This window comes from Phyllostomus discolor, chromosome 1, assembly GCF_004126475.2.
Source record: "Phyllostomus discolor isolate MPI-MPIP mPhyDis1 chromosome 1, mPhyDis1.pri.v3, whole genome shotgun sequence".
NCBI classification, from domain to species: Eukaryota; Metazoa; Chordata; class Mammalia; order Chiroptera; family Phyllostomidae; genus Phyllostomus; species Phyllostomus discolor.
The window spans coordinates 109,477,640-109,494,964 of NC_040903.2; the positions used below are offsets into that span (position 1 = coordinate 109,477,640).

At 40.4% G+C, this 17,325-nt stretch overlaps 1 pseudogene; it reads left to right on the forward strand.

The window, feature by feature from the left end:
- Positions 1-12,155: 12,155 nt before the first annotated feature.
- LOC114492013 lies at positions 12,156-14,134 on the forward strand (annotated as a pseudogene).
- The last annotated feature ends 3,191 nt before the right edge of the window (positions 14,135-17,325 follow it).

Consider the following 17,325-nt stretch of genomic DNA (forward strand, 5'->3'; position numbering starts at 1 on the left):
TTTTGCTAGCTTTGTTTGTCTCTAGTACTTAAGCAGGTAGGGGCTTCTCACTAGAGAAATGCACAGCTTGCAGTGTGTGTGGCTCACCCACCTGTGAATAAAGGCATGTCAAGCATCCCCATGGCTCCATGCATTTTCTTCTGCCTCCCGGAATCTAGGTGGACCTGCCAGGCCTTGACTGGTTGCAACACAGCAACTATTAAATTAGCCAAAATTATAAACAACCTACATTAATTTTCCCTAACTAGGTTACATGTGTCACATGTATCAGGCTCAGTACCAAGTTTGTATAAAAGGAAAAAGGCCAATCCTGGCTGGTGTGGCTCAGTGGACTGAGCACCAGCCTGTGAACCAAAGGGCCACTGGTCCAATTCCCAGTCAGGGCACATGCCTGGATTGCAGGCCAGGTCCCCAACAAGGGGCATTTGAGAGTCAACCACACATTGATGTTTCTCTCTTTCTCTTTCTCCCTCCCTCTCTCTGAAATAAATAAATAAAATCTTTTTTTAAAAAAGGAAAGAGGCCAATTTCTTGGGAACAGTGAATGAAGTATTGACACAGATTCAATGATCATTCTCATCTTCCTTTCTCTCTTCTGCCCTTGTTTTTCTTCATCTATTCTCAAAGTCAAACACTGTCATACTTGGGCATTCTTCACCTCAGGATGGCTATGGCAGCAACAGTTAAAAATTTTCTTGGCTCCTTCTGGTCCATGTCTTAATTGTTCTGAGCTCCCCAGCTCCTTGAGGAGATGAAAGCCATGGTAATATTTCTTTTAAAATGCTCCCCACCCCCAACTTCAGTTCATCTCCTCTGAAGCTATTACACTGACTTTAACTGGCTTATTTCCTCTTAAACTAAGTCAAAGGAATAGGGGGTGATAATTATTATTATTGGATTAATTCATTCATTTGTGTGATAATTTAGTAATAATCAGTAATAATTAGGAATTAAAACATTCTTTTGGTTAAGTCTCATAGATCTATACAAGTTGCAGCTCTCTGATCCTTCTTCTGTTGTCACATCTCTCTCTGACCCTATCCAGGAAGGGTTCCCACATTTTAAGGACTCATGGGATTAGACTGAGTCCATTCAGACAATCCATGGTAATTTCCCATTTTAAGGTCCTTAATTTTAATCACATCTACAAACTCCCATTTTTTTAATATAAAGTAATGTATTCACAGGTTCTGGGAATTAGCTTCTGGACATCTTTGGAAGGTCATGATTCTGCCCACTACACATGACACATTTTAAACATTGAATAACTAAATCTCTTGCTATAATCGTTTACAAGTGTAGGAGTGTGACAGTGGGTCTGGTTCGCTGATGTGACCTGTTATGTTGATGATCACATATCAACCCAAATAGAGTTAGAGCTGAGAGGACTTTTCCTATCTACTCAAGATGACATTACAAAAGTAAAATCTAAAATCTACATAGTTAGGAACAGATAGGAGCCTGTAAATTTCTGAAGATAAAGAGGGGTACTTAGATATTTTATAAAGCTGTTTATATTGTTAAATTTGTCCATTTAAACTAAATTCTCAATTTTTTTCAGCTCTATATAGAGATGGTCAATGACTCCAAACAACTACTTTTTCCACCTTGAAGTTTTTTGACCTTCTCTAAATGGGGGTCAGCTTTCTCCTCAACAAAAATGCTGGCAGGGGCCAATGTCCCTTTTCTGAGCCTCACTCCCACAGAGCTGGCAGAAGACTGCCATATCTGAGTCTCCATCAACCTGGTTCGCATTATTTGCCCCACCCTGATTCCCTGAGGCTCCTTTCTACCCAACTTTCAAGCCCACTCAAGCTGTATCCAGTGGCTTTCCTATATGAATGGCTTGTCTTGCCTCATGTTTCAGGTTTTCTCAAACAAACAGCATCTGACCTCAGTGAGCCCCATACCTTGCACTAAGTGGCCCCAGGCATGGCACTAGCAGAAGCTGGCCTTGGTTCACAGCTTGGCCTTACTTGAACACCTCCAAGCCCAGCAAAAGTAGCAGCCATTTCTAGATCACTTTGTACTTTTGCCAGGTGGCCCACAACAGAACACAGGTGGTAGCTGACCTTGGCCTGCATCTCTTGGGAAGCCCCAGAACCTGCACACCACCACCCAACCACCTCAATAAGTGATATATTCAAGGGGTGAATTCAGTGGGCACCAGGACCTTACTGAATCCAGTCCTGCTCTTGTGGAGTGGGCACCTGCACAACTGATTCACCACAATGGTTAGAGGTTGGTAGTCAATGGTCACTGCCAGTCCTTATCGCTGATCATCCTGGGTAAATCCCTCCCATTGACCAGCCCAAAGCAACTGATGATGAACTACAAAATGATGAAGTACACAGGCCACCCTCAAGGTACTCTGCTTGGGGTGACAGGGGAGGCTGTGCTACTGGACTCTACGGGACACCTACTATATTAGGCCACACTGTCAAGCCTGGGAGTCATAGCAGCTCTACCTAATACATAGAAACAAACACAGGGAGGCTGCCAAAATGAGGAGACAAAGAAACATGGTCAAAATTAAAGAACCGAGCAAAACTCCAGAAAAAGAACTAATCAACATGAAGACAACATGAAGGCAGAACAGAAACAGAATCATAGATACAGAGAACATTTTGATGGTTGTCAGATGGGAGGGGTCTCAGGGGGTTAGGCAAAAAAGGTAAAGATCTAGTAAGTACAAATTGGTTGTTACAGAATAGTCTTGGGATGTAGAGTACAGCATGGGGAATATAGGAGCCACACAATATATATGCATGACCCATAAACATACACAATGGTGTGAGAATTGGGAGTGGTCTGAGTAGAGGGGGGCAAAGTGAGAAAAATTGGGACAACTGTAATAGTAAAAACAATAAAATATAATTTAAATTAAAAATTAATTAAAAACTAAAATATTTCCATTAATGTAGATACCATTATTTTTTCTTTTTCTAAAACATATTTGATTATGCTATTACAGTTGTCCCAATTTTCCCCCTCTGTTAGCCTCTACCCAGTACCCCCACTCTTTCCAGGACCTCCTTTTAGTTTATGTCCATGGGTCATACATATAAGTTCTCTGGCTACTCCATTTCCTATACCCTTAATATCCTCCTGTTTTGTACCCACCAATTTGTACTTCCTCATCCCTGCACCTTTTCCCTCTTCTCCCCTTTTCCAATCCCAATTGAAAACCCTCCAAATGATCTCCATATCTATGATGCTGTTTCTGGTTCTGTTTGTTTGCTTAGTGTGTTTTTTAGATTCAGTTGTTGATAGATGTCAATTTATTGCATTTTACTGTTCATAGTTTTGATCTGCTTCTTTTTCTTTAAATCAGTCCCTTTAACATTTCATATAATAATGGCTTAGTGATGATGAACTCTAGTTTTACCTTGTTTGGGAAGTACTTTATCTGCTCTTCCATTCTAAATGATAGCTTTGCTAAATAGAGTAATCTAGGTTGTAGGTCCTTGCTTTTCATCTCTTTGAATACTTCTTGCCAGTCCCTTCTAGCCTGCCAAGTTCCTTCTGAGAAATCAGCTGATAATCTTATGGGAACTCCTTCATAGATAACTGCTTTTTTCTTGATGCTTTTCATATTCTCTCTTTATCTTTCTTGGCTGGTATGGCTCAATGGGTTGAGTGCTGGCCTGTGAACCAAAGGGTCACCAGTTAGATTTCCAGTTAGGGCACATACCTGGGTTGTGGGCCAGGTCCCCAGTAGGGAGTGTGTGAGAGGCAACCATGCACTGATGTTTCTCTCCCTCTCATTCTCCCTTCCTCTCTCTCTAAAAATGAAATTTAAAAATGTTTTTTAAAAAGGTTCTCTCTTTAACCTTTAGCATTTTAATTATGATGTGTCTTGGTGTCGTCCTCTTTGAGTCCATCTTCTTTTAGATTCAATGCCTCCTGAACTTATATGTCTATTTCCTTCACCACATTAAGGAAGTTTTCCGTCATTATGTTTTCAAAGAAGTTTTCAATTTCTTGCTCTTCCTCTTCTTCTTCTGGCACCCCTATACCCTATAATTCAGATGTTGGTATGCTTGAAGATGTGCCAGAAGCTCCTTAGCCTATCTTTGTTTTTAAAATTCTTTTTTATTATGATTTTCTTTCTTATTTTAAAAGTATATTTTATTGATTATGTTATTACATTTTTCCCAATTTTTCCCCCTCTACCCTGCCCCCTCAACTCTACAGCATCCCCCTCAGCTTAGTTCATATCCATGGGTTGTACATACAAGTTCTTTGAGTCCTCTGTTTCCTATACCATTTTTCTCTCTCCCTGTTTATTTTATGCCTACTAATTATGCTTCTTTTTCCCTGCACCTTTTCCTCCAATTCCTCCCTTCCCCCTCCCCACCTAAAACCCTCCATGTGGTGTCCATTTCTCTGATTCTGCTCCTTTTCTGGTTGTTTGCTTAGTTTTTGTTGTTTTTCTTTTCTTTTAGGTTCATTTGTTGATACTTGTGAGTTTGTCGTCATTTCACTGTTCATATAGTTTATTTTATTTTTCTTAGATAAGTCCCTTTAACATTTCATATAATAAAGGCTCAGTGATGATGAATTCCTTTAACTTGACCTTATCTGGGAAGCACTTTATCTGCCCTTCCATTCTAAATGAAAGCTTTGCTGGATAGAGTAATCTAGGTTGTAGGTCCTTGCCTTTCATGACTTCAAATACTTCTTTCCAGCCTCTTCTTGCCTGTAACGTTTCTTTTGAGAAATCACCTGATAGCCTTATGGCCACTCCTTTGTAGGTAACTGTCTCCTTTCTCCTTGCTTCCTTTAGTATTTTCTCTTTACATATAATTTTGGGTAGCTTAACAATGATGTGCCTTTGTGTGTTCCTCTTTGGGTCCAACTTCGTTGAGATGCTCTGGGCTTCCTAAGCTTCCTGGAAGTTTATTTCCTTTGCCAGATTGGGGAAGTTTTTCTTCATTATTTGTTCAAATAAGTTTTCAATTTCTTGCTGTTGTTCTTCTCCATCTGGCACCCCTATAATTTGGATATTGGAATGTTTCTGGTTGTCCCAGAGGTTTGTAAGACTCTCTTCACTTTTTTGAATCCTCATTTCATTTTGTTCCGGATGGATATTTATTTTTTTCTCTTGTTCGAAATTGTTGCTTTGAGTCCTGGTTTCCTTCCTGTTGCTGTTGGTTCCCTGAATAGTTTGCTTTATTTCACTTTGGGTGTCCTTCATTTGTTTTTTCATATTTTCCACCAAGCTCAATCAGATCTGTGAGAATTTTGATTACCAGGGCTTTAAATTATCCATCAGACAGGTTGGCTGTCTTCTCCTCGCTTAGTTCTCTTTCTGAATTTTGCTCTGTTCTTTCATATGGACCATATTTCTTTGTCTTGGAGCACCTGATAAGTTGTAAGAGGGTGGGGCCTTAGGTATTCACCCAGGCAGAGCAATCCTCTTCCAGGCACTATGGCACTGCCTGTGGGGTAGGGGCCAGAGAGGGAACAGTGCAGACCGCCTGCTTGTCTCTAGCACACTTTCCAACAGACTCTCATGTGAGACTGAAAGTTTCTCCCACCATAGCAACCACTGTAGCCCACAGCCACCTCTTAGTCTCAGTTTTGCCTTCAGTCAGCCCTGCCCGCAGAGTCTACCACCTTGCCACAGTTTCTCTGGATCTGCCACCTTACCAGTCTGGTTGGTCTGGTTGGCTGTTTCTTTAATTCTGTGGTTGTCAGAGTTCCATGCAGTTTGATTTTCTGCCACTTCTGGTTGTTTATTGATTTGAGATTGGTTATTATCCTCCTTTTGGTTGTGTGAAGAAGTGAAGGGTTTCTACCCATACCTCCATCTTGGCCAGAACTCTTATTATGCTTTTCTGATAGAATGTTTTTTTCTTCCTCACGTGCCAAATCATTGATTTGATTCTCAGCTTCTTCCCCTCTATTGTTGGTTCTTTGTAGATTTTTTAAATTTCACTTAATGTAACCTGCCTAGGTCTTTTTTATGCTGTTGAAATAACCAATGAGTTCCTTGAGCCTCCTGATAACAAGAGTTTTGAACTCTGAATCTGATAGATTGTTTATCTCCCTTTTATTTAGTTCTTTTTCTGGAGTTTTGTTCTGTTCTTTAATTTTGACCATATTTCTTTGTCTCCTCATTTTGGCAGCCTCCCTGTGTTTGTTTCTGTGTATTAGGTAGTACTGCTTTGACTCCCTATCTTAGAAGCATGGCCTATTATAGAAGTGTGCATCTGTAAGTTGTATGGGATAGCACCTTAGGTAATTGCCAGGGCAGGGCAACCCTTGTTACTACTCTGTGACTCTCTGTTAGGGAGGGCTAAGAGAAGGGACAATGCTGCTGACATCTGGAGTTTTACCCAGGAGGAAGCTGTCTCCCAGCACTTGCCCTGATGACAGTCACTTCATTTTCTCCCTCTGTACCACTGGTGCCCTTCCAGCTGTTGCCCTGGTGATGAATCCCAGAGGGAGTGAGTCCACGTAAGTCCTAAGTTTATTGCGAGTCCTTTAAGAGGAGTCTCCTGAGAATCCCACAATTTCTTCCACTGCCCCAACCCCCATATTTTTATAGCTAGAAGTTATGGGGACTTATCTTCCTCGTGCTGGAAGCTTGGACTAAGTTGCCTGGTCTGGGGCTGGGATCCCTCACTCCAGAGGTATCCCTCACAATTTTTATCCACCACATGAGGATGTGGAACCACCCATTCCACATGACCCTGCAGTTAGACAGGCATGGGCAGAGCAGGAATGTTAGGACAGGTATGTAATGTCACCAGGGACTTTGCCCTTTGCCTAGCAAAGGGCAAAACTAGAGAAAACAACTGCTATAGACTAGGACCCTATGCCCAGGGTGTTCTATCCTCCTATAGCATGTTGTTAGTCATGGTGGTTTACACCCCTTTGGAGGAGGAACAAGGGGACATGAAAATAACCTCATATGGCTCCTATTCAAGCCCTTGCACAACCACTCCTTTAAACATTAATCCCCCAGGACAGTGAGGTTCTGGCCAGCATCAAATAATACTAGGAATAAAGCCTCAGGTGTGTTGACCACAGAGATAGTTATGATCAAACTAGAGATAACATCTAGGCCTCAGTTGTGTTTCATCTCCAGGCCCAGAAAAGTGTCAAAACCAGATGAATGGATGCCAAGGCTGATAACAAGTCCAGCTACAATGACTAATGCCCCCCTACCCTAACACAAACCAATCAGTAGAGACCATGACCCTGAAAGTACATACCTGGAAAACTGATTAATATTCTATTGAGATCCTCTCCTAAAACCTCCTCTAGAATCCCTGCCTTTAGAAAACAGGTAAACTCTCTTAAGGCAAGGGATTCAGGGTTCTCTCTACCTCTCCTCTTTCATGACCAGGCCTCCTCTCCCTTCTTTTATTAGGCACATATATGTGCTTTACTTTCTTTCTCCTAAGGTCCAAGGGCCCTTCTTTCACCTCTGTAACTTATTTCCTAAGTCCATGTAGCCCAGCTGGCTCACTTCTTCAGCCTCTGTGACTTTCTAAATAAATTTTCCCTTTCACTAGAGTCCTTTGCTCTGAATTATTTCTTAGCCAAACACAAGAACTGAGATCTAACTCCACCTTTTGTAGGAACACAAGGGAAGACCCCTTAGGTCTGCTGGGAAGGTTCAGGGAATTCTTTACAGAAAAGCAACTGAGCAGAAATGTGAAGGGACCCACAAGCAGTCCCATATTCTAGGATATGAAACTCATGGAAGGAAACAGAGGGAGATGAATCTTAATAGGAAGGTGGGGGCAATCCTGCGGACTTTTCTATGCCACTTGCAGAAGTTTCAGTTGTATCATGTGGTCATTGAATAACTTTGATCTGGGAAATAAAATAATCAGATTTGTATGTTAGAAAAATCACTCAGTCAGGAGCAATGTAGAGAAACCATTGGAACAGACAAGGCTAGAGGCAAGAGAATGGCAGGTAGCCTTGCAATGTGATAGCTGATGCAGGCCAAACCAGAGCAAGATCAGTGGAGAGGATGGGCAGATTGAAGCAATTGGCAGGCAAAGAGTCAGCCAGACTGGGTGATGGACAGGATGTGGAGGGGTGGAGTAACCCTCTCCAGCCCTCCCCCCAAACTTACCAGATTTCTAGATAATTCTGCAGTCAGTTAGACTTTCTCTTAGTCAAACCAGAAGAGGATTCTTTTTTTTATTTTTTATTGTTCAGTTACAGTTGTCCCCATTTTTACCTCTGTTGCTCTCCCCTGCCCCGTCCAATCCCTGCTCCCAAGGACAATCCCCACCTCATTGTCCTTGTCCATGGGTCCTTTGCACATGTTCCCCTTCTTTCCCCCATTACTTCCCTTCCCTTCCCCTCTGGTCACTGTCAGTTTCAAACAAGAACAGCATTCTAGCAGCAACACTCTGACACTCTCATGCAAACTAACAGGAACCATTTGGTTTCCAAATCAAGCAACTCTTGCTTGCCTTGTCTTTGGAAATCTGTATTCCATTCACAATATTGCAAATGCCTGCTCTGACTGTGACTTGAACAGATGTTAAAATGTTTGGGGTAAATAGGGTGCTCTGTGAATAAGATTACATTTTCCCATTACACTTTCCAACACTGTATACCTTGCATCTTGGCTAATTGAAACTGTTAGATATTCACCACAAATCCCCCTTATATAGCTAATGTAGCATAAAATTATGCCAATGGAATCAAAACATAATACATAATAAACATTGGCAAAAAGTGGCTATGATAGCACCTTTACATATGGAGTATAAAATTGGGTTTTCTTCTTGGAACATCTGGCCAGTTCTTCTATTTTAAGTGTAAACTACAAAGCAAAGAATATTTACTAAATTGGCATTGTAAAGTAAAAATTCACTGATTATGGAAACAGTGATAAGGATCACAAAAAACTCCTGGTCAGGGTTTTCTCTGACTTCAGAAAAGTGGTTTTGAAAACTGGATGCCTTGTGTGTGCAGCTCTTCCACGTTGAATACTGAAGATAAACCTTGCTGCTAAGGGCCAGTCACTAAAGAAGTAAAATTGTCCCATCCTCTGCAATGCTTCCCTGTTTCTTTACCTTCACTTAACTTAAGGCTTAGGTAATCCCGACTAATATCAAATAATGATAACAACAACAACTAACATGTATTGAGTGCTTACTATGAGCTAAATATGATCTTTATATATATCACTTCAATTAATCCTCTTGACAATCCTATGAGGCAAGTACTTTATTATTCACACATTTTGGCCAAGGAAATGGTAACAGAAATTAAGCTAATTTGCTGAAATTCACAAAGCTAGGGAGTGGTAGTCAGAATTCAGACTTCAGGACTCCTAACCGTTTTTCTGTACTGCCTCTAATTAGGAGGGGATGTTTGGTGACCATGAGGCCTAAAGTTGCATCTTGGATTTATACCTTAAGCAGAGTCTTTTACATGAGAAACCAGAAAACCTAGTACATTCTTTATATCAATGAAATACAGCAAGAAAATATAATTTAAAAATAAAATTTCATTTATAATGATTACCCACCAACACCAAAACAAGGCTCAAAGTACTGGGCATTTATTAATTTAGAAACCAAGAGAGCTAATCAATGAAAACTGTAAAATCAAAAAGGAGACTGTTTAAGTTGAGCCCATTATTATTAAAATGTATAGAGACATTTTATATTCTTTTTTTCTGGATAACCTCATCACAAATTTATAAAGCTCTAGAAAATATGCTTTGAAAATTTTAATTAAAATGAATGCAAGAGAAAGGGCCAACAATAAAAACCACACAGATCTCTAGATAGTGTAGTTTTTGATATGATATGAATAAATTCATGATATGAATTTAATGAATTATATAGCAAGATTAGTATAGCTGAGGGGAAGAGGAAAATATTTAATAAATACTGTTGGAACAAGTCTACAGCTGGGTAGCAGATGTGATGGGGGCTCAAATTGTTGGAAAAATTTTAGGTTCAGGTAATTGCTGAGCGATTACTAATAGTTTAGTAATCAATGTACGTAAAAAGCTATTGTTTCAGGAACTTAAAGTATGACCCACTGTGTTCCCTTCAAGGCCTGACAGGTTCATGATATTCGTGCAGACAGAAAAATAGTCAGAGCTGTTGGGGTGTCTGGCATGCCTTTATTCACCAGTAGGCGAGCCACACATGCTGTAAGCTGCCTGTCTATCTACATGTCTCATGTCATGGCCCTTGCTCCCCAGCATGGCACCCATCAAGGCACCTGTCCCCTTGTGTGTCTCTCATCATCATTGCTCCCAGCAGGGAGTCCCCACCTGTTTAAGTACTAGAGGGAAACAAAGTCAGCAAGATGCCAGAAATTATATAATAGAACATAACGAGCCCACTTCATGTTATGTGAACAGTTTATTGGACCCAGTCTCAAGCTATGAGGACACTAGTTATCAGACCCCTCTAAGGCTATGGGAACACTGCTTTCCTTAGCTACCATGCCTGGGTGAAGAAACCAGACTGCCCCCACTTACCCTACACACACCTTGACTCCAGGAGACCATAAGCAATTCTACCTTTGTGTCCCAGGAGGACTGCAAGCAATTCAAGATGGTACCTGAGCCATTGTACTCCAGAGTGAGATGACACCTAGGACATAGCTAAAGACCACCGTCCAGGATGAGAAAGCTGCAGATTTTTAATCCAAATAACTTTTCCCTGAATTCCAAACCCCTTACCTATACTTTATTCTCCTTACAAAAAGGGCCATTTTAAAATGGAATTTAAGGAGGTCTATTAGGATACAAACTCACTGTCTTCTCAGATCCCTAACCATCTGAATAAAGTGCCCATAAAGGTTCAATCCCTATGTTCTGCTTAGTGTGTCTGGTATGTGACAGGCAGCAGCAACACCGGTTTTTCTGGTTTCAAATGGACAAAACTCCTTGGCTCCTCAAACTGCAGACTAGTACAGTTAGTTAAAAAATTATAGCATATTAAATCTACAGTGCACTAGGTCATACAGCTAGGAAAGAAAAATAAATTTATAAAGAAATGAAAGATTAGTTCATTCTGATCTTTCTGTTTGGGTATTTAAAAAATACTGTTTGGGTATTTAAAAAATTTACAAGTGCATGGTGGAACATATTTTGTACATGTCACAAGAAAAACAACAGTCAGGAAAGTACATGTGTGAGAAGACAAGTGACAAAAGCTGTCCATTAATAACATACAAATAATAGAGCCAAAGGTATTTATTAAATGCCCTGAGTGACAGAATAGGCCAGACAACAGACACACTCCCTTCCCTTCTTCCCACGCTTCCTCGAGGTTGCTGGGGGCAGAACTGGAAAAAAGGAGGGAACTCTGCCTCAAGTTTCAAATCTCCCACACCTAGCGGGATCTTCACAAGGAGGAAGGAGGGCAAATCCAGAACATTATTAGAGCCTAACTCAGAACTCAGATGGCAGGGGCAGCCAAGCGCGCCTCAAATCACCCCGTGAGGGCCGTGATTACGGAGAACGCCTGCAACCAATGACAGCAGAGGCGCTTCTTCAATGCTTACTACAGGCAGGAATTGGGAGGAAAGCTTCACGCCAGTTGGAAAGAGCTGTAGAGCAATGGCCACGGGCTTAGGAAAACTGACGATAATGGCTGCTGTACCTTTAGTTACAATGGCGGTCGCAGTTGCTCTACTGCCTTGTTGTCGGCGCCAGGGAAGCTTCCTGCGTCTGTCCGCTGAGCCAGTCGGCAAATGATTTTAAAATGTGATGTCCGAGGGCTAAATTGCAGCTTCTCTACGGCGGAATTTCGCAGCAGGCCTTGGCAGAGGTAAGGCTCACGTAGGGAGGGTGAGTTGGAACACACTATTCCTTGCCCTTCCCCTTTGCGGGCAGAGGCTGACTGCACTGGAGAGTCGCAGAGTGGGGTGTCTTGGGCAGTGAAAATGCCTCTGCCGGGGATAAGTGGCAGGGCCTGGCGTTTCCGGGGAGCGGAGAGCTCCTAACTAGGCACGTTTGTGTCTGGTGAACCCGCTTACTGTAGATCACGAGGGAATTTGGGTGTGTCACGTGTTCCCCTTGTCTCTTTCTTACCTGCTTTTTGGGTAGCTTTTTAATTTCAGGGGATTCAGTCTGAGCAGTATTGCATCTAGACTTTGGAATGATTGTGAAGCGGAATGGGTGATTACGTCATCACAGCGTTTAATTGACTAGGCGTTCTTGTGATGCACCAGAATCGACTCCCATACAAAGTGCAATCTCAAGGCTTAAAGACTACTTAATAGGTGCCACCTCTCCGCAGAAACTGTTAAAATCCCTCAGGATGCAGACTTCATTTGTTCCTACTCCACCTGGAAGGAAAATTCCCTAGTGTTCACAGTTGCCGGAAGATGTTGCTCTTCAAAAGACTGCATTCCTTCTGCGTAAACAATGGACTTTATATTTTATAGTTTAACTCCCCTGTATAAATTTTCCTACATTAATTTCGAAGAGTATTCTAAGCATCTGAGTACACATTGCTGCTGAAAAGCTAAAAGGACTTGCTGTGGAAGTGGAAGAAGACTTCAACATAGAAATGTTTTTCCTCTACTTTCTAGGAATGAAAGAAACACAGAGACCCTGAAACATATCTTGTTTAAGTGCTGTCAAAATTTTGGAGGCAGTCTTCTGGAGAGTGTTTCAGAAGATTTCCCGTCTACCCTTATTACGTGCAAACTGAGCAGAGACTAAAACGGCCATAGTTGGAAACTGGTTTCATAAAACTTTTGACCATTATTTCAGTCCCTTAGCAATCAATGCGTTTAATCTTTTCTGGGTGGTTGTTATGTGGGCTGCATGCAAAATGAACTGTTACGGGCTATACTGAATATCCCTGGTCTGTACCCTGTAGCCCTCAAGGTCTACACATTTCTTATGCCATACATCCAAAGGATGCAAAAGGTTGTGGGACATTGTCCAAAAGACACCTGGGGAATGCACCCAGGAGGAAGTTGACTGCCTCTATTCACATGTCCATACTCATTTCAAAATTCATTTATCAGCCACAAGATTGGTTAGTGTTTCAACATCTGTAGCTTCAGGACATACTGATAGAAAAGTAAAGATTCTGTGTCATAAATACCTTATTGGAATGTTGGGAACCACCCTGCCTGGTTTCAGAAGCTGTAACCCCCACCCATAGCTAAGGCTGAGTAAAAAGACCTTGGCTCCAACATCCACAAAAGAGACAAAGTTTATCCTCCTGGCAGGGGTGCAGCCTCTGCCCCCTTTACTTCACCCTACTTGGCCCTAGGTAGATGACTGGTTAGCCAGTGATGGGTAAGATTCCTCAAGGGAGGGAGGATCTAAGACAGGCACAGTTGCAAAGGGGCCATCAGGGAAGGACTTAGGGGATGCTAGGAAAGGGGTGATAGACCCTCACCCCTCAGCTTTGTTATAAACTGAGTCCTCATTCTATCTATAAAAAGTCTCCTAATCTTTTAGCTTCTTGCCCCCCCCTCCTGACTTAAGCCTGAAACAATGCCGGAGGTGGGTGCAGCCCTGTGCTGGAAAAGGCAAGTTTCCAGGGCAATAATGCATAAAATCCTGTGAAACATGTTGTGCTAAGAACACCCTCAACTTAAATGTTAAGGGTCCAAGCATACAATGAGTTTCCCAAAGTTTTATGGCCCTTTGGTGTCACTCTATCTATCTGACCCTGACTCAGAATAAGCCCTCATAGTTCTTTGAATGTTATCTATTGTTTAATCATTACTTCCTGACAATGACTGATGAGTTTCACACATATGCCCTGTATTGCTATGCAAATTAAACCCAATAAAAACCCACTGAGGAATAGGCTCAAGGCCCCTCTCCTTCAAAAGTCTGGCCACCTTTCCTCCCCAGGCAGATCATGTCTTGGTAGAATTATTCTCATCCGAGATAGGTTGGGGGGCTCTGCTGGACAAAGCTCCCTGACATTGGCATATTTGACAGAACTGGCAATTTTTCAAATTGAGTGAAGCCTTGTGAGGACTATAAGGTATGAATTATATATCTTTTTCTCATTGACTATTTGCCTAATTCCTATGTTGAGAGGGACTGCAGGAGAAATGGGCATCCATCTCTGCCTCTTTTCTTCACAGTGCCTTTAGAGTTGCCCAGACAGGAGCCAAGAAGGATTTGGAAGAGCAAAGAAGGTGGTAGTGGATGAGCCACAGCCAGGTGCTAATGATGATCTAGGATGCTAGTCTCTAGAAAATGCTGAGTTGTTAATTTCTAAGTCATCTTTCTAAAAAATATGTAATGTTTATGATGTCACACTTTTAGGATTCAAATGCAATGTCACTAATATTGAGTATTTTTTATTTGGGTCTTTAAAACATTTAATCCCTTGTAAGCATTTTACACTTCCATTCAGAGAGAATTTCTGTATTCTAAAACATTTTTCTAGCATCATTTTGCTGTAGAGAACTAGCAAGCAAAAATCCTCACCAAAGGAAACTAAAAATTAATATACATTTTAAGCCACTAATGTACTTATTTTTAATATTGTTCAATCTTTACAGCAATGTTGAATTAAATTTTCATTTTTAATGTAAAAAAGCGCAGATTTCATTCTAGGAGTGATTCAGGGTAGAGGAATTAAGATTTTATGTGGAGGGAAACAGAAAGACATTATCTACAAAAGTGCTCAGCTTCAGTAGCAATTTAGAATACTGAAGTTACTATTACCATTAATGAGAACTTCCTGTCTTTGGCACCCTGGTCCTACCACAAGGAAAAAAGTGATAGGCAAAACATGGGAACAAAAATAGGCAAAGATTTCTAAGAGTTCTTTCAGAACAGTGCTTTGACTCTGTGTTGACTGCCCTATTTTATAACTCTATGGGGGCACATTAATTTTTGGATATTTTTTTTCTGGTAAAGATGCATATAATTTCTGTCCATTGCAAAAGAGAATGCCAAAAGTTACAGCTGATGACCTTGCAGGTTACTAAACTGCTTATAAACCCCCAGCTCCTCAAATGCTCCCTGAGCCAATTTTAACATCTCATTGGTTCCCTCATCAGATAATGAGTTTAATAACATTTTTGTCATGAGCTTATTTTATGTTTGCAAGATGGTCACAATTTTACTTTTCTGCAAATTTACTTCAGCTCTTTCAGAGGTCATCCCATTGAGATGTCCAAATGGACTTACCTAACAGAGCCAATTAAACGGCCTTGCTTGAGAAGTGCACCTATGGGTTGCTTAAGCCCAGACATGTCTTTTCTTGACTTCCAAAGTGATTCCCATGCAATGATAAAACTAACTGTACTTATTCTTGTGGGTCCAGTATTCTCCATTAATGGCAGCAATGATTAGAACGTTTGCTGATGCTAGATGATTTGGGGGCCTCTGTTAGATGGATGAAAGAGGCTTATTTTCTATTTGATGACAGAGTCTGTTTTGGTTTTTTGTTTGTTTGCCTGTTTGTGTCTTTGTGAGCTCAACTCAATCAACCAGATATTTGATGCCCACTGTGAAGGAACTGTTTGAGATCAGGATAGGTGAGCCTTTGTGTTTCTGTTTATTTTGATCCATGACTGAAGTTATACAACTGAAGCTATAAGCTCTCTTTGTGTTTATGCCTATAATTTAAAATAGCCTTTACCTCTTTTGTGCAAGTGTGAAATATTTTCCTATATCTAGAGATTGTTAATAATTACCTCTCTTAAGTTAAAGGAGCTTGACTCTGTTTGTATAGATAAATAGGTAACTAAAGAAATCAAATATTCACAAAATTTACAGAATATAAACAAACTGTACCTTTAATACTTTAAATGTGCTTAGCTTTTAGGGAATAATTATTATTATAGAAACTGCTAGCTCAGAAACATTTTAAAAAACCAAATCAGACTGATTTGACAATTTTAAGAAAGAAATTAAAACAGTTTTATGTTTTTTCTTTGATTTATCATGACTAACTAAACTATACACATACATTTTACTTTTTCGTAAGATTCAGGTTTATTTTCTCATAGAAATTAGTTAACTCAAACTTTGTAAATTTCTTTTTTTCTTCACATTCTGAGTCCTATATTTCTTTAACTTTCTTAAAATAAGTATGTGCTATTTTGGAAATAACACACAAATTATTAAGAAAAGTCCCAATTCAGAATTCCTTACCCCATCCTGAACCACAATATAGACTGTACAAGTAACAAGTTCAAACCATCAACATTGATAATCCAATGAACATCCAAGGTGAGTGGCAATATTGCTGATCTTGATCAGCACACCCTAGAGCTGACCACAGAGCCATGTCTCCAGGATCTCTGAATCCCCTGAGAAAGGCTTATACAGGCTTGGCCAAGTATAGCCCCACTTGGCCATCTAATGGCTGACAGCTCTCTCTAGTGGCAACATCTGTTTTCATGAGTTTCTTAGATTGGTTATTTATCAAATAAGCTAACGTTACCCCTATATAATGTTTTATGATTAATAAAATGTATATTTGTGTTCAACTAAATTGAATCAATTTCAACTAAGTTTTTTGACAGTATGTTTTATAGTATGCCAGCTTAAACATAATTTCCAAGATCCTTATATAATTTAAAATCTTGGATTAATAGTAAATCAATTCAATTAATAAATATTATTTTGATACCTGAGTAATTTCTAAGTATGACTGAACATTGATTATTAAGCATGATCTTAAGTTTTTGGTTTTTACTTTTAGTTTTTTTGTTTGTATATACAAAATGAGTGAGTATATCTTTGAGCACATGAGAAGGAATCTATTCATTCTGCCACTTTAACAATGTGTGAAAGGAAGGTGTATGTGTATGACTGTACAGAGATGTGTTATATGAATCTATGAGCTTTTCTAGCCCACTGAATTGCTTACATGAGGTCTGTCCAGAAGGTATCCAGCATTTTACATAAAACAATGATGTCTCAGTCCCCTTCAAAGTAGGCACGTTGGGTCCTCACACAGTTCTCCCAATCACCATCAACTGCCCCATCATATTTGAACATTGAATCTCATTGAGATTATGAGATTTGGTGCATGAGCTGGCACATTATGATGAAGCTGCCAATCTCTGGTTGTCCATAGCTGTGGCCTTCTGAATCATCCAAATAGTTTCTGCAGAGGAATGTTCAAGCTTAACACAAAATTTGATGCAGGTTTGTTGCTCTACTCACTCAGTTGTTTTGAACACGTTGACCACACAGTGCTTGCTTAACAGCATCTACTACCCCCACTGACTAGTGCAATGAAGTTGTCATTGTTCACACATGCAAATTCCAGTCCACTCTCCTTGACTGCCAGGTTACATGGATGTTGTGAAAACCATTCTCATTATATTAACAATGGCTGGACTTTTTCTGGCCAGACCTCATACAGTTAG